Raw genomic sequence first — 24,394 nt, 5'->3', positions numbered from 1 at the left:
TGAGAATTTTAAAATGGAGGCATTAGAGGACCTGGAGCCATTGTAGATCAGTGAGCTCAGTAATGATGGATGAGTGGAAATTTGTGATGCTTGGAGTAAACAGCAGCAGAGTTTGAATGAGCTGCAGTTTATGCAGGGTGGGGGTGGGGGTCAATCAGAAGAGCATTAGAATAGACAAGCAGGCTGACAACATAGAAACACTGGAGGGGTCAAGAGAGGTGGTGGTGATGTAGAGATGTGTGACATCAGCACACATGTGGAGCCTGATGTCATGTCTTTGGATGATGTCACCGAGGGGCAGCAGATAGATGGGGGATAGAGGCCATCGATAGATCCTTGGGAAACTCCAAAGGTAATGGGGTGAGAAGAGAAACTATTGCAAGAGATTCTTTGGCTATGATTGGATCGATCTGAGTGGAGCCAAGGGAGGTCAGTCCCACTCAGCTGGACAGTGGAGGAGAGGCGTTGGAGGATGGTGTGGTCGACTGGGAGGTGAAGAAGTCTGAGGAGGGATAGTGCCCCACAGGCACAGAGAATGTCCTTTGTGGCATGGATTCGAGCTGTTTCAGTGCTGTGTGATGGAAACCTGATTGGAAAGTTTCAAACATGGAGTTGTGGGAAAGGTGGACACGGATTTGGGAGGCATAAAGACATTGAGTGACTTTGGAGAGGAATGAGAGGTTGAAGATGGGGTGGTCGTTTACAAGAACAGCGGAGTTTTGGGTGGGGGTTTTGAGGAGGTGGGTGATAATGACAGTTTTAAAAGGGAGCAGAAAATACCTGAGGAAAGGGAACTGCTTACAATGTCAAGGACCAGGAAGGGAAGTTGGTTGACCAGTTTAGTGGGAATGGGGGTGAGAGAGAAGGAGGTGGGTCTCATGGATAAGATAAGCTTGGAGAGGACATGATGGGAGAGAAACTAGACAAAGACACAGGTTCAGGGCTGAGGAAGTGGGAACCTTGGGGGATGTTTGGCTTGGTGGAGAAGAGGAGGATGCAGCTGAATGGATGGTCTCAGGGTTAGTGACAAAGAAATCCATGAGCTCCTTACACTTGTTTAAGATCAGGTGAGAGAGAGTTTAAGGGAGACGGTAGTGGAGAAATGAAGCTGGGGTTATCTTTGCTTTCAGGAATGATCCTGAAATAGTGAGCAGTTTTGGCAGAGGAGAGCAGGGTCAGATAGAGCTTGATGTGTGGTGCAGCTGTCTCTGGCAATGAATTCCTAAACCAGTTATACAGCAGATATGTTCAAATCTGAACTCCTCAGACTTGAGGAAGGGGAGGGGGGGTGGGGGGGGGTGGGAGTGAGTCAGGGTTTTACTGAGGGCAAAGGCTCAGGAAGTGATTGAGCAGATGGCCAGTTGCAGTAGTATTGTGACAAACGGACGGTCAATGGCGAGACAGTTGAAAGTTTGAAAGAGGAGATGTCGGTGACTTGGGGAGAGTTTTTCCAGGGTGGATACAGAAGGAAGGGGAATGTGAGGGATGAGGGATACAAGGAAGTGAACAGACATGGCCATGTCTGTGATTAAGAGAATGATAAAGTCGAGGTGATCCCTGGGGTTTTCTACTTTTCACCAATTTTCCTTTGTGTGTTTTTTGAAAGAAATCTGATAATTGTGAATCACCCCCAAAATGGTCAAAATAAACACTGGAAATCATCTAAATTTAAAACTGAAAAGTGTGCCGATACTCAACTGAGCCTGCAGTCGTGCTATCTTTGTTCTTTTCAATGTTGCTTTCAGCATTCTGGATATCATTAGGTGTTTAACAGTGTGACCTTCCATGAGACTGCAGGATAGTAACTGGAACCTGACAGAAATAATTGGACACAGATCAATGGCCTCAGTTGTACAGAATGTGTTTGCTATAAAGACAATAATATTACAGTTGTCTCCAGCAGTAGTTGGACTGCCCTGTACACCACATCCAGGTCTGGAGGTTCCTCAGCATTTTCACACAGATACTGCAGTCTGGACACAGACAATTTCTAAAGCTTTAAAGACGCTGTAGACTTGGGTGGAAGTGAGATTGCACTGACAAGAGGAAACTCCAGGCCCGGGTCTCAGACCACACTCTTGAAATAAGCTGGGTATTTTTGTAACTCCATCACTGAAGTTACTTCCAGTTTGCAACGTGAGAATCAGAACCCACTGAACTAAAATTTGAATGTTTTTAATGTAAGATTTGCTTTTGCTCCTGATTATTGGAGTGGCAAATGGTCATAAACTGGTTACAATCAAATATCAAATCAAACCGGTATTCCTTTAAGTGACCAACTGAAAATTAGAAGTGGTTTGTTAATAGTAAAGAGAAGAATTCTGCAGGAGTCTCGTCTGGGACTCTGGTGTCTGTCCAAATCATTTCAAAGTGAGAGACACAGAACATGGAGCTTCTAGTTATCCACAATTTACTGTAGTTAGGGGTTGAGCATAAGAGGGATCAGAGTGACTTAACCAGATGGATAAATTCAGCTATTAACACACATTGAACAGTCAATGTGAAATATATATACAAGAAAGAAGTGAAGAAAAGACAGTTTTGGATTGGTCTGATCCCGTTCTTGTACAACACGGTGAAGTGAGAGAGTCTCGAAAGTCCTGTCAGTCCTCAGATAATGTAACTGTCCGATGTGACGTGGAGTCGATGAAGGGCGGCACAGTGGCGCAGTGGTTAGCACCGCAGCCTCACAGCTCCAGCGACCCGGGTTCAATTCTGGGTACTGCCTGTGTGGAGTGTGCAAGTTCTCCCTGTGTCTGCGTGGGTTTCCTCCGGGTGCTCCGGTTTCCTCCCACATGCCAAAAGATAGGTTAATTGGCCATTATAAATTGCCTCTAGTATAGGTAGGTGGTAGGGAAATATAGGGACAGGTGGGGATGTGGTAGGAATATGGGATTAGTGTAGGATTAGTATAAATGGGTGGTTGATGGTCGGCACAGACTCGGTGGGCCGAAGGGCCTGTTTCAGTGTTGTATCTCTAAACTAAACTAAACTAAGTGTCTGCAAGGCTCTGGAAAACTGTGATATACCCTGAGACTTTCAGAAGGAAAAAGACAGGAATATTAATCCGAGTTAACATCAGAAGATGTCTGTTCAGATCACAGTTCCAAGTAACAACGAATCAAGTAACCAGATTTACCTGTTCTTTGCACCCTGCCTCCAGTTTCATACTGACACTCCTTCCTCTCCCTCCAATTTCACAGTGACACTCCTTCCTCTCCCTCCAATTTCAAAGAGACACTCCTTCCTCTCCCTCCAATTTCAAAGAGACACTCCTTCCTCTCCCTCCAATTTCAAAGAGACACTCCTTCCTCTCCCTCCAATTTCACACTGACACTCCTTCCTCTCCCTCCAATTTCATACTGACACTCCTTCCTCTCTCTCCAATTTCATACTGACGCTCCTTCCTCTCTCTCCAATTTCACACTGACACTCCTTCCTCTCCCTCCAATTTCATACTGACACTCCTTCCTCTCTCTCCAATTTCATACTGACGCTCCTTCCTCTCCCTCCAATTTCAAAGAGACACTCCTTCCACTCTCCAATTTCATACTGACACTCCTTCCTCTCTCTCCAATTTCATACTGACGCTCCTTCCTCTCTCTCCAATTTCATACTGACGCTCCTTCCTCTCTCTCCAATTTCATACTGACGCTCCTTCCTCTCCCTCCAATTTCAAAGAGACACTCCTTCCACTCTCCAATTTCACACTGACGCTCCTTCCTCTCTCTCCAATTTCATACTGACACTCCTTCCTCTCCCTCCAATTTCACACTGACACTCCTTCCTCTCCCTCCAATTTCAAAGAGACACTCCTTCCTCTCCCTCCAATTTCACACTGACACTCCTTCCTCTCTCTCCAATTTCAAAGAGACATTCCTTCCTCTCCCTCCAATTTCACACTGACACTCCTTCCTCTCTCTCCAATTTCACAGTGACACTCCTTCCTCTCCCTCCAATTTCAAAGAGACACTCCTTCCTCTCCCTCCAATTTCACACTGACACTCCTTCCTCTCCCTCCAATTTCATACTGACACTCCTTCCTCTCTCTCCAATTTCATACTGACGCTCCTTCCTCTCTCTCCAATTTCATACTGACACTCCTTCCTCTCCCTCCAATTTCACACTGACACTCCTTCCTCTCCCTCCAATTTCACACTGACACTCCTTCCTCTCTCTCCAATTTCAAAGAGACATTCCTTCCTCTCCCTCCAATTTCACACTGACACTCCTTCCTCTCTCTCCAATTTCACAGTGACACTCCTTCCTCTCCCTCCAATTTCAAAGAGACACTCCTTCCTCTCCCTCCAATTTCACACTGACACTCCTTCCTCTCCCTCCAATTTCATACTGACACTCCTTCCTCTCTCTCCAATTTCATACTGACGCTCCTTCCTCTCTCTCCAATTTCACACTGACACTCCTTCCTCTCCCTCCAATTTCATACTGACACTCCTTCCTCTCTCTCCAATTTCATACTGACGCTCCTTCCTCTCCCTCCAATTTCAAAGAGACACTCCTTCCACTCTCCAATTTCATACTGACACTCCTTCCTCTCTCTCCAATTTCATACTGACGCTCCTTCCTCTCTCTCCAATTTCATACTGACGCTCCTTCCTCTCTCTCCAATTTCATACTGACGCTCCTTCCTCTCCCTCCAATTTCAAAGAGACACTCCTTCCACTCTCCAATTTCACACTGACGCTCCTTCCTCTCTCTCCAATTTCATACTGACACTCCTTCCTCTCCCTCCAATTTCACACTGACACTCCTTCCTCTCCCTCCAATTTCAAAGAGACACTCCTTCCTCTCCCTCCAATTTCACACTGACACTCCTTCCTCTCCCTCCAATTTCACACTGACACTCCTTCCTCTCTCTCCAATTTCAAAGAGACATTCCTTCCTCTCCCTCCAATTTCACACTGACACTCCTTCCTCTCTCTCCAATTTCACAGTGACACTCCTTCCTCTCCCTCCAATTTCAAAGAGACACTCCTTCCTCTCCCTCCAATTTCACACTGACACTCCTTCCTCTCCCTCCAATTTCATACTGACACTCCTTCCTCTCTCTCCAATTTCATACTGACGCTCCTTCCTCTCTCTCCAATTTCATACTGACACTCCTTCCTCTCCCTCCAATTTCACACTGACACTCCTTCCTCTCCCTCCAATTTCACACTGACACTCCTTCCTCTCTCTCCAATTTCAAAGAGACATTCCTTCCTCTCCCTCCAATTTCACACTGACACTCCTTCCTCTCTCTCCAATTTCACAGTGACACTCCTTCCTCTCCCTCCAATTTCAAAGAGACACTCCTTCCTCTCCCTCCAATTTCACACTGACACTCCTTCCTCTCCCTCCAATTTCATACTGACACTCCTTCCTCTCTCTCCAATTTCATACTGACGCTCCTTCCTCTCTCTCCAATTTCACACTGACACTCCTTCCTCTCCCTCCAATTTCATACTGACACTCCTTCCTCTCTCTCCAATTTCATACTGACGCTCCTTCCTCTCCCTCCAATTTCAAAGAGACACTCCTTCCACTCTCCAATTTCATACTGACACTCCTTCCTCTCTCTCCAATTTCATACTGACGCTCCTTCCTCTCTCTCCAATTTCATACTGACGCTCCTTCCTCTCTCTCCAATTTCATACTGACGCTCCTTCCTCTCCCTCCAATTTCAAAGAGACACTCCTTCCACTCTCCAATTTCACACTGACGCTCCTTCCTCTCTCTCCAATTTCATACTGACACTCCTTCCTCTCCCTCCAATTTCACACTGACACTCCTTCCTCTCCCTCCAATTTCAAAGAGACACTCCTTCCTCTCCCTCCAATTTCACACTGACACTCCTTCCTCTCCCTCCAATTTCACACTGACACTCCTTCCTCTCTCTCCAATTTCAAAGAGACAATCCTTCCTCTCCCTCCAATTTCACACTGACACTCCTTCCTCTCTCTCCAATTTCACAGTGACACTCCTTCCTCTCCCTCCAATTTCAAAGAGACACTCCTTCCTCTCCCTCCAATTTCACACTGACACTCCTTCCTCTCCCTCCAATTTCATACTGACACTCCTTCCTCTCTCTCCAATTTCATACTGACGCTCCTTCCTCTCTCTCCAATTTCATACTGACACTCCTTCCTCTCCCTCCAATTTCACACTGACACTCCTTCCTCTCCCTCCAATTTCACACTGACACTCCTTCTCTCTCTCCAATTTCAAAGAGACATTCCTTCCTCTCCCTCCAATTTCACACTGACACTCCTTCCTCTCTCTCCAATTTCACAGTGACACTCCTTCCTCTCCCTCCAATTTCAAAGAGACACTCTTTCCTCTCCCTCCAATTTCACACTGACACTCCTTCCTCTCCCTCCAATTTCATACTGACACTCCTTCCTCTCCCTCCAATTTCATACTAACACTCCTTCCTCTCTCTCCAATTTCACACTGACACTCCTTCCTCTCCCTCCAATTTCAAAGAGACACTCCTTCCTCTCCCTCCAATTTCACACTGACACCCCTTCCTCTCCCTCCAATTTCATACTAACGCTCCTTCCTCTCTCTCCAATTTCACACTGACACTCCTTCCTCTCCCTCCAATTTCATACTGACACTCCTTCCTCTCTCTCCAATTTCATACTGACGCTCCTTCCTCTCCCTCCAATTTCAAAGAGACACTCCTTCCTCTCTCTCCAATTTCACAGTGACACTCCTTCCTCTCCCTCCAATTTCAAAGAGACACTCCTTCCTATCCCTCCAATTTCACACTGACACTCCTTCCTCTCCCTCCAATTTCAAAGAGACACTCCTTCCTCTCCCTCCACTTTCACACTGACACTCCTTCCTCTCCCTCCAATTTCACACTGACACTCCTTCTCCCTCCGTCCAATTTCACACTGACGCTCCTTCCCCTTCCGTCCAATTTCACACTGACGCTCCTTACCCCTCCCTCCTATTTCACAATGACGCTCCTTCCCCCTCCGTCCACTTTCACTCTGACATTCCTTCCCCTTCCGTCGAATTTCACACTGACACTCCTTCTCCCTCCGTCCAATTTCACACTGACACTCCTTCCCCGTCCGTCGAATTTCACACTGACACTCCTTCTCCCTGCGTCCAATTTCACACTGACGCTCCTTCCCCCTCCGTCCACTTTCATACTGACACTCCTTCCCCCTCCCTCCAATTTCACACTGACACTCCTTCCCCTTCCGTCCAATTTCACACTGACATTCCTTCCCCCTCCGTCCAATTTCACACTGACGCTCCTTCCCCCTCCGTCCAATTTCACACTGACGCTCCTTCCCCCTCCGTCCACTTTCATACTGACACTCCTTCCCCCTCCCTCCAATTTCACACTGACACTCCTTCCCCTTCCGTCCAATTTCACACTGACATTCCTTCCCCCTCCGTCCAATTTCACACTGACGCTCCTTCCCCCTCCGTCCAATTTCACACTGACGCTCCTTCCCCCTCCGTCCAATTTCACACTGACACTCCTTCCCCTTCCGTCCAATTTCACACTGACACACCTTCCCCCTCCATCCAATTTCACACTGACGCGCCTTCCCCCTCCGTCCAATTTCACACTGACACACCTTCCCCCTCCCTCCAATTTCACACTGATACTCCTTCCCCCTCTCCAATTTCACACTGACACTCCTTCCCCCTCCGTGCAATTTCACACTGACACTCCTTCCCCTTCCGTCCAATTTCACACTGTCACTCCTTCCCCTGCCGTCCAATTTCACACTGACTCTCCTTCCCCCTCCGTCCAATTTCATACTGACGCTCCTTCACCCTCCGTCCAATTTCACAGTGACACCCTTCCCTCTCCCTCCCATTTCACACTGTCACTCCTTCCCCCTCCATCCAAATTCACACTGACACTCGTTCCCACTCCCCGCAATTTTAAACTGATGCTCCTTCCCCCTCCCTCCAATTTCATGCTCTCCCTCCTTCCCCCTCCGTCCAATTTCACACTGACGCTCCTTCCCCCTCTCTCCAATTTCACAATGACACTCCTTCCCCCTCCATCCAATTTCACACTGACGCTCCTTCCCCCTCCGTCCAATTTCACACTGACACTCCTTCCCCTTCTGTCCAATTTCACACTGACACTCCTTCCCCCTCCATCCAATTTCACACTGACACACCTTCCCCCTCCCTCCAATTTCACACTGATACTCCTTCCCCCACTCTCCAATTTCACACTGACACTCCTTCCCCTTCCGTCCAATTTCACACTGACGCTCCTTCCCCCTCCGTCCAATTTCACACTGACACTCCTTCCCTCTCCGTCCAATTTCACACCGATGCTCCTTGCCTCTCCCTCCAATTTCACTCTGACGTTCCTTCCCCCTCCATCCAATTTCACACTGACACCCCTTCCCCCTCCCTCCCATTTCACACTGACACTCCTTCCCCCCTCCGTCCAATTTCACACTGACACTCCTTCCCCCTCTCTCTAATTTCACACTGACACTCCTTCCCCCTCCCTCCAATTTCACACTGACACCCCCTCATCCTCCCCCCAATTTCACACTGACACTCCTTCCCCCTCTCCACAATTTCACACTGACTCTCCTTCCTCCTCCCTCCAATTTTACCCTGACGCTCCTTCCCCCTCCATCCAATTTCACACCGACACTCCTTCCCCCTCCGTCCAATTTCACACCGATGCTCCTTGCCTCTCCCTCCAATTTCACACTGACACTCCTTCCCCTTCCATCCAATTTCACTCTGACACTCCTTCCCCCTCCCTCCAATTTCACACTGACACTCCTTCCCCCTCACGCCAATTTCACACTGACACTCCTTCCCGCTCCGTCCAATTTCACAATGACACTCCATCCCCCTCCCTCCAATTTCACAATGACACTCCTTCCCCCTCCGTCCAATTTCACACTGACACTCCTTCGTCTCCCTCCAATTTCACACTGACACTCCTTCCCCCTCTCGCCAATTTCACACTGACACTCCTTCCCCCTCCGTCCAATTTCACAATGACGCTCCTTCCCCCTCCCTCCAATTTCACTCTGACACTCCTTCCCCCTCCCTCCAATTTTACCCTGACGCTCCTTCCCCCTCCCTCCTATTTCACAATGACACTCCTTCCCCCTCCCCGCAATTTGACACTGACACTCCTTCCCCCTCCGACCAATTTCACACTGACACTCCTTCCCCCACTCTACAATTTCACACTGACACTCCTTCCCCTTTCGTCCAATTGCACACTGATGCTCCTTCCCCCTCCGTCCAATTTCACACTGACACCCCTTCCTCTCCCTCCAATTTCACACTGACACTCCTTCCCCCTCCCTCCAATTTCACACTGACACTCCTTCCCCCTCCGTCCAATTTCACACCGACACTCCTTCCCCCTCCCTCCAATTTCACACTGACACTCCTTCCCTTCCGTCCAATTTCACTCTGACACTCCTTCCCCCTCCGTCCAATTTCACACAGACACTCCTTCCCCCTCCCTCCAATTTGACACTGACACTCCTTCCCTTCCGTCCAATTTCACTCTGACACTCTTTCCCCCTCCCTCCAATTTCACACTGACACTCCTTCCCTCTCCCACCAATTTCACACGGATACTCCTTTCCCCTCCCTCCCATTTCACACTGACACTCCTTCCCCCCTCTGTCCAATTTCACACTGACACTCCTTCCCCCTCCATCCAATTTCACACTGACACTCCCTCCCCCTCCCCCAATTTCACACTGACGCTCCTTTCCCCTCTCTCCAATTTCACACTGACTCTCCTTCCCCCTCCCTCCAATTTTACCCTGACGCTCCTTCCCCCTCCCTCCTATTTCACAATGACACTCCTTCCCCCTCCCCGCAATTTGACACTGACACTCCTTCCCCCTCCGACCAATTTCACACTGACACTCCTTCCCCCTCTCTCTAATTTCATACTGACACTCCTTCCCCCTCCCTCCAATTTTACCCTGACGCTCCTTCCCCCTCCCTCCTATTTCACAATGACACTCCTTCCCCCTCCCCGCAATTTGACACTGACACTCCTTCCCCCTCCGACCAATTTCACACTGACACTCCTTCCCCCACTCTACAATTTCACACTGACACTCCTTCCCCTTTCGTCCAATTGCACACTGATGCTCCTTCCCCCTCCGTCCAATTTCACACTGACACCCATTCCTCTCCCTCCAATTTCACACTGACACTCCTTCCCCCTCCCTCCAATTTCACACTGACACTCCTTCCCCCTCCGTCCAATTTCACACCGACACTCCTTCCCCCTCCCTCCAATTTCACACTGACACCCCCTCCCCCTCCCCCGAATTTCACACTGACAGTCCTTCCCCCTCTCCACAATTTCACACTGACTCTCCTTCCCCCTCCCTCCAATTTTACCCTGACGCTCCTTCCCCCTCCATCCAATTTCACACCGACACTCCTTCCCTCTCCGTCCAATTTCACACCGATGCTCCTTGCCTCTCCCTCCAATTTCACTCTGACGTTCCTTCCCCCTCCCTCCCATTTCACACTGACACTCCTTCCCCCTCCCACCAATTTCACACTGATGCTCCTTCCCCCTCCCTCCAATTTCACACTGACACTCCTTCCCCCCTCCGTCCAATTTCACACTGACACTCCTTCCCCCTCCCTCCAATTTCATACTGACACTCTATCCCCCTCCGTCCAATTTCATACTGACACTCTATCCCCCTCCGTCCAATTTCACACTGATACTCCTTCCCCCTCCAGTTTCATTCTGACCTTCCTCCCTCCTCCCTCCAATATCATTCTGCCATTTTCCTGCTCTCACTTCCATCTGCTGCCCCTTTCAATGCCGCCACCGTTTCGTTTTGTCTTGTTGAAGTTCTTCAAGTAACTGAGTGCCACTGCACACTGTGGGACAGAATTCCTGCAGACAGTGACGAGCTGTGTTTAATCATTTGATCCAGCAGCTTCAGCATTCAGGAACCAGCAATGGTGTTGGGGCGTGGGAGGCACTGAAGTGCAGGGTGAGGCCAGGAGCTGTTCTGTGGGAGTGAGGAGCTGCCATTAATGATACTTCTTGTATGTGGGTCCATGCTCATGGGGCAAATCTGAACTTTGGGAAATCATTTTAGTTTCTCTTGGAGAAAAAACATGATTCCCTGAATAAACCTCTTGTGAGATCTCTGTTTATTGATAACCCAAATCCTCAGGGCCAGCTGCGTCCTTTGGTTCACTCAATGGGGATTGACTTTGAACATTTTGTGATTTTAATATCACAATAAGAATATGTTTTAACCGAGATACAAAAAAAAATTCACGAATGCTGGAAAACTGAAAGGAACACAAAAATGAGGAAATACACAGCAGGTCAATCATCATTTGATAGAGATAAATTAATGATTACTGTTTCGGGTGCAACTCCCTCAGAATGAATTCCTCCTGCAACATCGGAGATTTCAGCTTCCTGTTCTGATCTTAAACAGTTGTGAATATTGCATTGTGTTCAGTAATCTCCCCACCCCACTATCTGAAATATATCATCCTGCATGGCACATACTTACCAACTTTGGAAACAAAGTATGAATACTTGGGATGGTCAAGCAGACAGACAACAAATTAAGGAAAAGCACAGTGTAGGAACAGAACTATTGGCGACATTTAAAGTGAACTAATCAATTAAGCAGAGCCTATAACAAAATAACCTCGGAGCTGCAGAGGCAGTTTATCAGAAATGACTTCATAACTTCAGGGCTGCAGAGGCAACTTATCAGTAGAAGTAGACTAACAAGAAAAAACTAACAGGACAGCTGCAGCCTGTTTATTAGTAGCCTATTGTACAACAATCAGCCTAAAGGTTCACAAGGAGATAAGGGGATGGGAAACTGGAGTAAGGAGTTAAAACAAATTGACAAGGCAGTACCCCAATCAGGTCCCGGCACCAAGAAACTGCAGAAGTTTGTAGACCAATTGGGAACAAAGAGTAGGTGTCACTGATTTGTATGAATAACTATAATAAGGCTTGATTTGGCGTGAAGAGTTAGTTCAGGGGGTTAGTTCAGTGTGTGTGTTGATTTTAGTTTTAGTTCAGTTCATTGTTAAGTTTTCTGAAGATGTAACAATTAAGTACTGCAATAAAGTTTCTTAAAGCTACAGTCAGACTTCGGCTCTCTTTGTGTAACTAATGGGATCCAACAACTTGGCGTAGTCAGCAGGATCGCTGGAGGATAAAGACCAAAGCACTGGACATCAGACCTTTATCGGGCCCCGGAGGAAAGGACTCCTCTTTGTTGTAAAAAAATGCCTCGGCCGTTGCCTAAGCTCGGTACTCTACCACGCGATCCCGAACCTTTCTGTTCCGCAACTCGAGACTCGGGGGGAAAACGGAAACTTCCTATATATTCAGGCACCTTATGTGGCGGTATTTGGCGTAATACCGACCCGGCTATTAAGCCCACGGGCTTCGAAGGAAGCCCCCTTCGTCTCGAGTTTATCTGTAAAAATACCCGGTTATACTGACCCTACAGCATTGATAAAATGACCAACAAAGGCAACCGACAGTTACCAACTACCGTCAAAGGTGGGCGGGCCCCACTTGATGTTCCCGAAGATGAAATCCTTCGGCAGTTAAAAGAATATGTAGAGCAACAGTTTAATTTGGCTAAAACATACACTGAAATTGGGCAAAAATATGGCACCTCCAAGGGACAGTGGTCCCCTGGAAGATATAAAGAGAGTTTGGGTAAGGATAAAGAATGGACCCAATGGTCCTTGGCCGATAAAGGCCAGAGGGCTCCATGACAAAGTTTATGGCAGAGTGACATAAATGACTATGTTTTAGAGTAAAAACAAGTTACTGTGTCTTTGATTTGAATGTGTGAATGTTGGAAGCTTCCAAGAATGAATTGAATGTCCCTGGGATGTACAGCTTGTGTTCTGTAGAACTGACTGTCGTTAACTCTGTTGTCTGGCTTTAATGTTGAAAGCATGAGTCTATTAAGTTGTTTGGAATTGAATGGGTGAGAAAAGTGATTGTTGAGTGTATTAATTTCGATTTAAGATTGTGCACCCAGCAATGGGATATAAAATTGAATCATATTTTAAGTTAAAGTTTTATTTTTATTTTAAAAGTTGGTTTTGCAACTGTGAAAAGGCAATGAACAATTTTCTAACAGATAAGCTTCAGTCTTGAAGGTCTGAAGATGTCTGGCAAAAATCCAATTTGCAGTTTAAAACACTGCTTTAATTGGAAACTCTGCTATTGCTTTATTTTGCAGTCTAAACTTGAAGACATGTTTTACTGAATGTGTTTAAGTAGCAAATGTCAGGAATTGGATATTGGTTTAAGGGAGAGAAAGATAAACAAAGGAGATATGGGAAAGAAATCCTGTTTAAAGTTTGTGTAAGGAGTTGGTGTTAAATTTTTTGCGTTAAGAATGTTAAATAACTTTTTCTTTAGTTTTTGGTTTTATTACAGTCATTTGAAAAGACGCCTGAAGAACAAGGAAAATGATGTAATTTACCATCTTAAAAACAAAGCACGTGCTATTCTGTTCTGTGTGTAGTTAATAAGAATTATAAGTTAATAAGTCTGAGTTAAGTTTATACGATTAAGGTTAATTGACCTGTTAAGTTGAAAAACTGGAAATTTCATTTGTGGCCACAATGAACTTTCAAGTTTATTACGTCAAGTTTTGGAGGAGTCTTCAGTTCCGGACACAAGACTCGTTCATATAACATTGGCAGTTTTGGTTTTTAAATATTTATTGCAGTGAATTGGAATTTGGAACCATCTTTGTTATAAAAAAATCCTGGCATCAGAAACCTCTTACAAAAGATGTTAAAAGTTTGGTAATAATTGGACTTTAATCTAAAATGCTGTCTTTCCTGATGGAGATGCTTTCCTTTGAAGTTGATAATGTTACTAATGATTTTGTTGTTTTCAAACCCTAAGGATACCAAAAGGATTGAAAAAAGTTTAAAGTGGAGAGTAGTTCTTTTCGATCAGAAAAAAGGTTACGTAAAGTGATGCAGCTGAGAATGTTTTGCTCCACCCCCTTGGAGACAGACAAAGACATTAACCCTGCTGCAGCTATTGTTTTTTCCATTTAATCCACCACACAATTTTTGCATTGCTGAGAGTAAAATTTATACATATTGGACATTGTTAAATTTTAAATTTCTAAATTGACAGATATAAGTGGACAAATTAACCCACTGGGCTCAGGGGCAGAGCCACAATGGATTCTTTGTGTTTTTTTTAAACAGGTGACGGCAGGTTCCAAGGCCATGTGAGAACTGAGGCCACAGCAAGAGATCCAGCAGCTTTGAGAATTTAAGAACTTAATTGCAGACATCAAATATCACAGCATCTTTATCAATGAGACAAAGTGCTTGAGAAGAAGAGATAGTTGCAAGCACTTCTGTCTTTAACGTACAAAAAAATACCACCAAGTCTGGGCACAAGAAATTGGAATCAATAAACACAATTTAATTGATATGAGTGGTTATTTAAAGCACTCAATGGGAAATTTTTCTGATATTTAAGAGGACAATCCCAAAGTTTTAGAAAGTATAAAACAAAACAGTCTAAGTGGTTTACTGTGTTGGACATTAGCAATGGGTTCTGGTCCATACCGTTGGCACAAGAGTGTCAATATAAATTTGCGTTTACGTTCCAGGGACAACAATACATCTGGACGTGTCTCTCCCAGGGATTTTATAATAATCCATCGATATTCCACCTTCCTCCAGAAGGTCAGAGTGAAAGTTAAACTGAAAAAAGTACGGATAATGAAGGAAAAGGTTTCTTATTTGGGAATAGTAATAACACAGGGAAAGCATAAGACAGAGCAAAAGTGAGTGCAGACAATCCTCAAACTCCCCCTAGCGCAAGATATTAAAGCTCTAAGATAAAAAAGGACAGTTCCTATTCCAGGTTGTGAGATTAAACAGACAAGAAGCACCAAGCCCCACGGTTACCCCCACTTCCGAATTACCGACGAGTAAGGTTACGACCCAGCAGTCACAAGTGACTAGTCTCCCTTGCCCTGCCTTAACTGCAGGACCAGAAAGTGGACTTGCGATAATAAAAACTAATAAAATTGTATATGATTATATAAAGCTTGAGTTGGTACCGGTAATATTGAATATCTCAGATATCCAGCTACCTGGCTGGTGCTCTGAGAAGACCTGAAAGTTGTACAAGGTATTACTGTAACAATTGCGAAGACAAGAATTTGGTGATGAGGGAATAATAAAGGGAAAGAGACATAAACATAGTTTAGTGAATGATGCAGCCACAGTCTTCAATTGTCAATACTATAGATTTGGAAAAGGTGGACCAGAAGGTTAGAACTCTTAGTCAGCTAGTAAAGGATATTTTGAAAAAGGAACAAAAGGGACAGAGTGGTGTAGCTAAAGTAGGAAAGGACTTGATGAATACAGTGACAGGAAGAGTGATGAGACTGCCAAGGTATGTCGTAGCAGGTAGTGAGGAAATAGGACCCGCAAGAGAAAGGGTTAAAGATTTGTGAAGGAGCTGTGCAGACAACTATATGAGCTGAGGCAGGAGATTCTATAGAAACAGACATGAAAGAGGAACAGACGAAGGTGCCTGTTGTGGGAGACAAAGTAATGGTAAAAGGGAAGGGCCGATGGAAACACTGGTCCCAAATAAAGGCATATAAAGTCAACAGCAAATGACAGACTCCAATATAAACAACACCTGGTATGCAAAGAGATACCGGGAATGGAAGAAAATGTGATTTGTTACATGCAGAGCAACTGAGCTAATTACAGGACTGATGAGAGTACTAGAAGGTCATGCTCATACTATTAATGATATCATTTCAAATAATGAAAGTGTTTGTAGTACATATGGTCCGTGGATGTTAGAACAAATTCGAGAAAATTTGAGCCAAATTGATGCGGGACAGGTGCCAGTTTGGATCAATGACACCCAGTTGGAGGACTTAGCTAGTCACACAAATGATAAAATTACCAGGTGCCAACTCAGAAAATTTAAGGTATGGAAAGGTCAGGAATGTGTAAATACAGGATCTATGAGTATTGGAGCAGTGTTGGGAATACCTGTAATTCTGAGAGATAAGTTAGGGATGCAATTATGCAAAGTAGAAAATATAGGGGTGATAAGGGGAAAAGATTACATAAAATACTATGATATGTTACCCTATGTTATGGAAATTGGAAAAGAGGTAATTGGAACAACATTTTCCATTGTCTGAGTGTCGCCTGGAAAACCAGGTGATCATATGTCCTCATCCTATATATAAAATGGCAGAATCAAAATGTGGATTTAATGCCACTGTAAATTGCACCATGGAGACTAGGAAAGCATTGTCAGGGCTAACCCATGTGGCCTATATGGGAAAGGGGAGATATTGCTTAACCACCACAGCGAAGGGGTACCAGTATGAACATAAACGGACTTGTCCGGTGAGCAACAGTACATTTTGGTTCAACCCACAAATACCAACCCGAGTAGGGAAGGTGGAGTTGGTAGAGATACATAAACAAAAGCAAGAAACGATAACTGTGACAGAAAGTATTAAGGAGGATTTGACAAATTACCTCCAGGAATACGAATATACTATTTAGCTATTGTCCACATGCTTGGTTAAAGAGAGGCAGCAGCTAAAAGCCACTGGTGTAGTGTATTACAATCTGGAACAACAGTCGAAGATGCTACAAGATGAGATTGACGAGGTAAATGATTCTACCTGGAAGGAGGACTTATGGAACTGGGGGTCAGACGTGCAGATACACCCCTGGTTTAGAATTATCTCCCACGTCCTGATAGTGGTTTTGGGTATCATGGTGTTATATGTGACCTACTTAATTTGGTAACTTAAGAAATTAATTAGGTGATGTAGGAGGATGTATGAACACAGGTTGGACAGCTACCCGAAAAAGCAATTAGTGTTCGAACTTGTTCTGTAAAAGGAGGGACAATTAGTTATGCCATAAAAAAGTAATTGTATAACCTTTTCACATATACTTAAAATGAATTAATGAATGATCGATGTACTTTAAGATTGGAATTGTATTATGTTTGTACAATCGATTATGTAATAGTGATGCTTAAATGAAATTGTAATTGTACAAGTGGACCACCTTTTATGTTGTAAACAAGTAACTGAAGCCCCTGCAAAACTTATGCCTTTACAGAGCTCCCGCAGGCCCCTCTTGTGGCACAAGCAGGCGACGTATTGAATGCGACCCCTCTGGGTGTTGAAGGCTGTTTCTAGACAAGTAGAGACCATTAAAGGTACTTAGGTGGGATCAACGGAATGATTCTTAAAAGTGTTTTGAAGAATCAAAGGGGGGACTGTGGGAACAGAACTATTGGGGACATTTAAAGTGAACTAATCAATTAAGTATAGCCTACTAACAAAATAACCTCGGAGCTGCAGAGACAGCTTATCAGAAATGACTTCATAACTTCAGGGCTGCAGAGGCAACTTATCAGTAGAAGTAGACTAACAAGCAAAAACTAACAGGACAGCTGCAGGCTGCTTATTAGTAGCCTTTTGTATAACAATCAGCCTAATGGTTCACAAGGAGATAAGGGGATGGGAAACTGGAGTAAGAAGCTAAAACAAATTGACAAGGCAGTACCCCAATCAGGCCCTGACACCAGGAAACTGCAGAAGTTTGTAGACCAATTGGGAACAAAGAGTAGGTGTCACTGATTTGTATGAATAACTATAATAAGTCTTGATTTGGCGCGAAGAGTTAGTTTGGGGGGGGGGGGGGTGTTAGTTCAGGGGATTAGTTTAGTGTGTGTGTGTTGCTTTTAGTTTTAGGTTAGTTCAGTGTATGTGTTGATTTTAGTTTTAGTTCAGTTCATTGTTAGGTTTTCTGAAGATGTAACAATTAAGTACCGCAATAAAGTTTCAGAAAGCTACAGTCAGACTTCATCTCTCTTTGTGCAACTTTGTGCTCAGTAATCTCCCCACCCCACTATCTGAAATATATCATGCTGCATGGCACATTCTTACCAACTTTGGGAACAAAGTATGAATTCTTGGGATGGAAGGAGGTCAAGCAGACCGACAACAAATTAAGAAAAAGTACAGTGAGGAAAGTAATAAGGAAAAATACAAGTGAAATGTGTACAGCAGAGTAACAATGGGATCAGCTGATTGGAGGAACAGTAGAAGCAAAACTGGCAAACAAGGGACCCTAGTTATTAGTACAACCAGAAAATGCTAGAAATACTCAGCGGGTTAGGCCGCATCTGGAGAGAGAAACAGAGTTAACATTTCAGATCAATGCCCTTTCATCAAAACATAAAATATTATATTCCCAGCAGATTTGCCAAGGCATGCATCATACTGAGCCAGATATCAGCTGTTTTACAACCTTAGGTGTGTTACAGGATGTAAGAGCTGCTAAATTTAAGTTGGCAAAATATGTGCTGTTCAATTTTTATTATATGGAACTTGCAGCAATGTTTTGGAGACAAAATCGGAAACGTTGGGAATGATCACTGTTAATATGGCAACTGTTAATTCTCCTGTGAAGGGCTGTGGGATATTTTTACTACATTTGATGCTCTGTATAAATGCAAGTCATTGTACACGAGTTTTGTGTAAGGACGAGGCTTCAACTGATCGTCCAACCTGGAGAGAGAAAGGACACCTGCACCACGGAGAAACCCTGGAAATGTGGGGACTGTGGCAAGGTATTCAATTACCCGTCTGAACTGGAAACTCATTGATATAGTCACACTGGGGAGAGGCCATTCACCTGCTCCATATTTGGGAAGGGATTCACTGTCAGTCAAATCTCTGACACATCGGGCTGTTCACACTGGGGAGAGACTGTTCACTTGTTCTGTGTGTGGGAAGGAATTCACTTATTCATCCAACCTATAAAAGCACAAGCAAGCTCACAAGTGACTGCAGGGGTTGGATTTTGTTGTTATTGCTGCTGTTAAGCACATCCAGGACTGAACCATGTTCATTCTGACAGTTGGGGTTTATTTCTGCTGATGTTAATAATCCCTATAACTGGGCTGGAGTTTAATATTCTGATATTAATGTTTTTTTTTCTTTCAAATGCACACTGTGTCAGTACTTAATTTTTCCAAGATGTCCTGTTACCGACTCCTCCATTTTTGGGCCTTTTCTCCTTTCTAACGTTAGATTATTTCGGTTCTCAGACCTTCGGATTTTTCTCATGGACAAGTCCCAGCTCCCCATACCTTCCAGAGCACCTCTCCTAACCTTGCATCTCTCTCACCTTCAACGTGTGAACAGACCATCAAGCCTACAAAGCCGGTTTAAAGTTAAATCCACTCAGGGAATGTATTTAACAGAAGCCTTTAGGTTGATGAGACTCTCTGAAGGTGCCAACATAAGAAACCCACAGCTAAACCTGTCGGCAGTAAGTTCAAATCTCTTATTTACATGTTTAAAATTAAATTGGGATTTATATTGTGGCAATTTTTACATATCTGGATAAATCAGCATTTTTGCTGTACAAAAATCAGCCTTTTCTTCATACTCGCAGTAATATCAGACAAGTGAAAGATCAGTGGGGTTTTACGTCAGCAGCTGACTCACACCAGGATGAGTCCGATTTCCTTCCACTCTGCTTAATGTTGTTCTTATCCACCATCAGCTTCACGGACCCTGATTGAAAATGACTGGGAACATTGGTCCAATTGGGTTCTGTATGAGGTCACAGATCTGGGTTCACCTTGGGTGCTGTGTTGACCTTGGAGTGGGAGCTACTCTGTGTCTGCGGTGGAGAATCAATGTCAGCAGAGAGAGAGAGTGAATGACAGCGTGACAGAATGGGAAACAGAGAAGGCAGACATATACATATAAACAGAGAGAGAGAATGAGACACAAAAGGAGACAGAATTTGAGACAAAACGAGAGACAGGAGAATAGAGTGAGAGAGAGAGAGGGGGGAGAAGATAAGGATAGGGAGACAGAGACACAAAGAGAGACACGGAGAAACACAGCCAAATGGTACAGGAGGGGAACACAGTGATTTTATGTAGCACAATAGCGTTTGTTCAATGGGAAAATCTCTAGTCCTGAGAGGTTCAGGTGGGTCTGTGTAGTCTGTATTATTCACTCCATTATCACCTGGACAAATATGAACTGATCAGAGAGAAACAGAATGGATTTGTAAAAGGTTAAGTCATATCTAGCTGACCTTGTTGTATTTCTGAGGAGGTCACTAATGTGGTAGTGAGGGAATGTCTATGGATGTTATTTATATTGACTTCAAGAAGGCATTCAATAAGGGTCCACGCAAGAGACTGCTAAAAACATGAAAGTGCCTGGAATTAGAGGCAACCTATGTCTTGGGATAGGAAATTGTTTCGGAGATGGGGGACAGAGAGTAGAGTATTGGGTAGGTACTCCAGTTGGCATGATGTGACCAGTCATCTCCCCCAAGGGGATGTGGGCATCACTGGCTCAGCCAGCCTATATTGCCCATTCCAAATTGCCCTTGGACTAAATGGCTTGCGAGGACATTTTAGAGGACAGTTAAGAGTCAACAACACATGTAGGTCAGACCAGGTAAGGACAGCAGATTTCCTTCTCTGAAGGACATTAGTGAACCAGATGGGTTTTTACAGCGTTTTTACAGATAATGGTTTCAGGTCACCATTGGACAAGTTTTTGATTCCAGATTTATTAATTGAATTCAAATTTCATTATCTGCCGTGCTGGGATGTGAACACATGGCCCCACAACACTAGCCTGGGCTCTAGGTTATTCATTCACTACGCCACTGTCTCCAAGAACTGTGATGTGTAGCTGGAGAGTCATATATCCATGTTTGTTGTCGATATTGAGTTAGGTGGCATCGATTATTATAGATGGCAGCAAAAAGTTTCAAAGGGACATTGATAGATTTAGTGAGTGGGCAAAACAGTGACAGGAGGAGTTCAGTGTGGGAAAGTGCGAGGTTCATTCACATTAGATCTAAGAAAGATGAATCAGAGTATTTTCTAAATGACTAAAAGTTAGAAATGGTGGAGGAACAGTGAGATTTAGGGGTCTATGTACAGAAATCATGAAAAACTAAAAAATACATGGAACACTGACAGTGACCCAGAGTAAATTCAGATAGGAGTTAAAGAATGTGCTGAAATATCCATTGAGTTTCATTGTAAAATTAATCAAACAATGAAAATCACACATTTCAGTTTAATTTGACCTTATATCACCTCCCAGTGATCCCATCCTGAATGATCAAGCTCCAAGTTTAATGTTGTGCCACCTTGTTCTGGACAGAAAATAATTTTTCTTTATCGATCCTGTTAAATCCTTTAATCATGTTCGTTATCTGGAGATCAGATGTCTGTTGCATAATTGAACCAGCAGTTAGAGTCACAGAGTCATTTATGGCACAGAATGAGGCCATTCGGCCCATCAAGGCAATGCCAGCTATTCACAGAGCTATCCAGTCTGTCTAAGTTCTCCACTTGATCTGCCAAAGCCCTGCAAGTTTATTTCCTCAAATGGTCGTCCAACTTCCTCTTGAAGTCCGTGATCATCTCTGCTTCCACCACCCTTGTGAGCATCAAGTTCCAGATCATTATCACCCTCTGTGTTAGAAAGTTCTTCCCCATATTTCCCCTGTAGCTCGTGACCAAAATCTTCAATCTGTGTCCGTTAGTCCTTGAACCATTAGTTAATGGGAACAGCTTTACCTTGTCTAACTTAACTGAGCCTGTAATAACCTTGTACACTCATAATAAATCTCCCCTCAATCTTCTTTGTTCTAACAACACCTAAACTTGTAATTAAAATCTGCCACCCCAGAACCATTCTGGGAAATCTCCTCTGCACCCTCTCAAGAACCCTCACACCCTTCCTGGAGTGTGGTGACCAGAACTGGACACAATACTCCAGTTGAGGCCTAACCAGAGCTTTATAAAGGTTCAGCGTAATTTCCCTGCTTTTCTGCTCAATGCCTCTATTTATGAAGCTCAAGATCCCATCTGCCTTACTGATCACACTCTCAGTTTGCTCTCCCACCTTCAATGGTCGATGCACAAGCACCCCCAGGTCCCTCTGTTCCTGCACATTACTTCGAACTGTGCCATTAAGTATATATTGCATCTCCCGATTCCTTCTGCCAAATGCATCATCTCACACTTGACAGTATTAAATTTCATCTGCCACCTCTCTCTCCATTCTACTAGCCTATCCATCTCCTGTTGCAGATGGTTTATATCATCCTCACTGTTTGCCACATCTTCACAGGCTCCTGTGAACTCCTCCATCTGCTATTTTCTTGCAGACTTCAACCAATTTATTTTCAAAAGGTTTATTTTAAATGAGTTAACACCTGCCTTAAAATGTTAGACTCAGAACTGTCACATAAACATATCAACATTTTATAGAATAATTACCACAGTCATTTTCAGACTGGAAATTTAAACCTGCCGTTTCACTTTCAGTCAGGAACAGATCACAGTTTTACACCAATCTCTGATTTGACAGCACGTTTCCAGCATTCACTGTTGTTCTTCCTGACTCGAAACACAGTTGTAAAGGAGCTTCCTGTTCTGTGTCCAGGAGCTCTAAACCATGGAACAGAACGACTGGGACACATTTCTTACAGGCCTCAGGATTAACCCACACGGGGTCTTTGCTGTCAGTGAAGAGAGACGAGAAAGACCAAAGTGCTGTTTGTCCCTCAGTGTGATCCCTGAAGGACTGTGTTCAGGCTGAAGTTCTGTTCCTGCCGTACGATCCTCCCCCCAGATTGTCCTTTCTGAGCTCCAGCCAGGTGATGTTAAACACTCAGGTAGGAAAGACAAAAATCTACAACAATATGTTTAAAACAAAGTTGATTTATTTGGCATTTATCCAGAATATTCAACTCCACCCTGTCTATTGGAATCATGAACATCAGCAGAAACAAACTCCAACAGTCAGAATGAAAATGGTTCAGTCCAGGATATGATTAACAGCAGCAATAACAGCAGAATCCAACCCCTGCAGTCACTTGTGAACTCGCTTCCCTCACACAGAGCAGGGGAAAGGCCTCTCCCCAGTATGAACTCGCACGTGCTTATGGTGACTGGATAACTCTGTGAATCCCTTCTCACACATACAGCAGGTGAACGGTCTCTCCCCAGTGTGTCTGCACCGATGAGTTTCCAGCTGGGATGGGTAACTAATCCCTTCCCACAATCACTGCATTTTCACGGTTTCTCCGTGGTGATGGTGTCCTTGTGTCTCTCCAGGTTGGATGATCGGTTGAAGCCTCGTCCACACACAGAACACGTGTACGGTTTCTCCCCACTGTGAATGTTGTGATGTTTTTTCAGGCTGTGTAACTGGTTAAAGCTCTTTCCACAGTCAGTGCACTGGAACACTCTCACTCGGGTGTGTGTGTATCTCAGTGCTTTTCCAGTCACACTGATGTTTGAAATCTTTTCCCACAGACAGAACAGACAAACATTTCTCCTTCCACATTCAAAGGCCGACAATATTCAGGTCCTCATGAATTGAATAAGTTAAATCATGATGCAGTATTTGGATTGCACTTCCCATCTGCAAATCCTCCCCTTGTAATAGCCTGTAAAAGGAGTTTACACAGACTCACACAGAATATATAGCATCTAAAAAGGCCATTCAGCTAGACTGTGCTGTCATTTCTACTCCCATTCCATCTACCTCATCTCACCCTTTCAGCAGATCTTTCTATTTCCCTTTTCTCTCGCGTGCTCGGCTAGTTTCCTTTTGAAAGCATCTCAGCTTTCTCCCACAAGCATTTGCTGCCGTAGTGAGTTTCACATTCTAACCACCCTGAGTAAATACATTGCTCCTTATTCCCCTGTTGGATTTATAAGTAACTATCTTGTATTATGGCCCCTGGTTTTGGATTGTCCCACAAATTGAAGCATTCTCTCCACATCTACAAGGTCCCACATGGCAGACTGTTCAGAAAAGTACAAGCCCACGGGATCCAAGGGCAAGTGGCCAGTTGGATGCAAAATTGGCTCAGTGCCAGGAAGCGAAGGCTAATGGTCGATGGGGGCCTTGTGACTGGAAGGCTGTTTCCAGTGGGGTTTCGCAGGGCTCAGTACTAGGTCCCTTGCTTTTTGTGTTATATATCAATGATTTAGACTTAAATATAGAGGACATGATTAAGACGTTTTTTGACAATACAAAAATAGTCTGTGCGGTTGACAGTGAGGAAGAAAGTTGTAGACTGCAGGAAGAGATCAATGGACGAGTCAGGTGGGCAGAAAGTGGCAAATGGAATTCAATCCGGAGAAGTGTGAGGTAATGCCTTTGGGAAGGGCAAACAAGACAAGGAAATAGTAGGATTCCAAAAAGTGTAGAGGAACAGAGGAACCTTGGAGTGCATGTCCACAGATACCTGAAGGTAATAGGACAGGTAG

The 24,394-nt window shown here is 44.5% G+C and overlaps 1 protein-coding gene across 1 annotated transcript in view; it reads left to right on the top strand.

Moving 5' to 3' along the window:
- LOC137349252 (zinc finger protein 229-like) overlaps positions 1 to 24,394 on the top strand; it is a 725,490-nt gene that overhangs the window by 468,165 nt on the left and 232,931 nt on the right. The gene's annotated exons all lie outside the window — the stretch shown is intronic.

Source organism: Heterodontus francisci, chromosome 34, assembly GCF_036365525.1.
Source record: "Heterodontus francisci isolate sHetFra1 chromosome 34, sHetFra1.hap1, whole genome shotgun sequence".
Classification (NCBI taxonomy): domain Eukaryota; kingdom Metazoa; phylum Chordata; class Chondrichthyes; order Heterodontiformes; family Heterodontidae; genus Heterodontus; species Heterodontus francisci.
The sequence above is the reverse complement of the archived record's forward strand: the minus strand, read 5'-3'. Positions and strand labels throughout refer to the sequence as shown.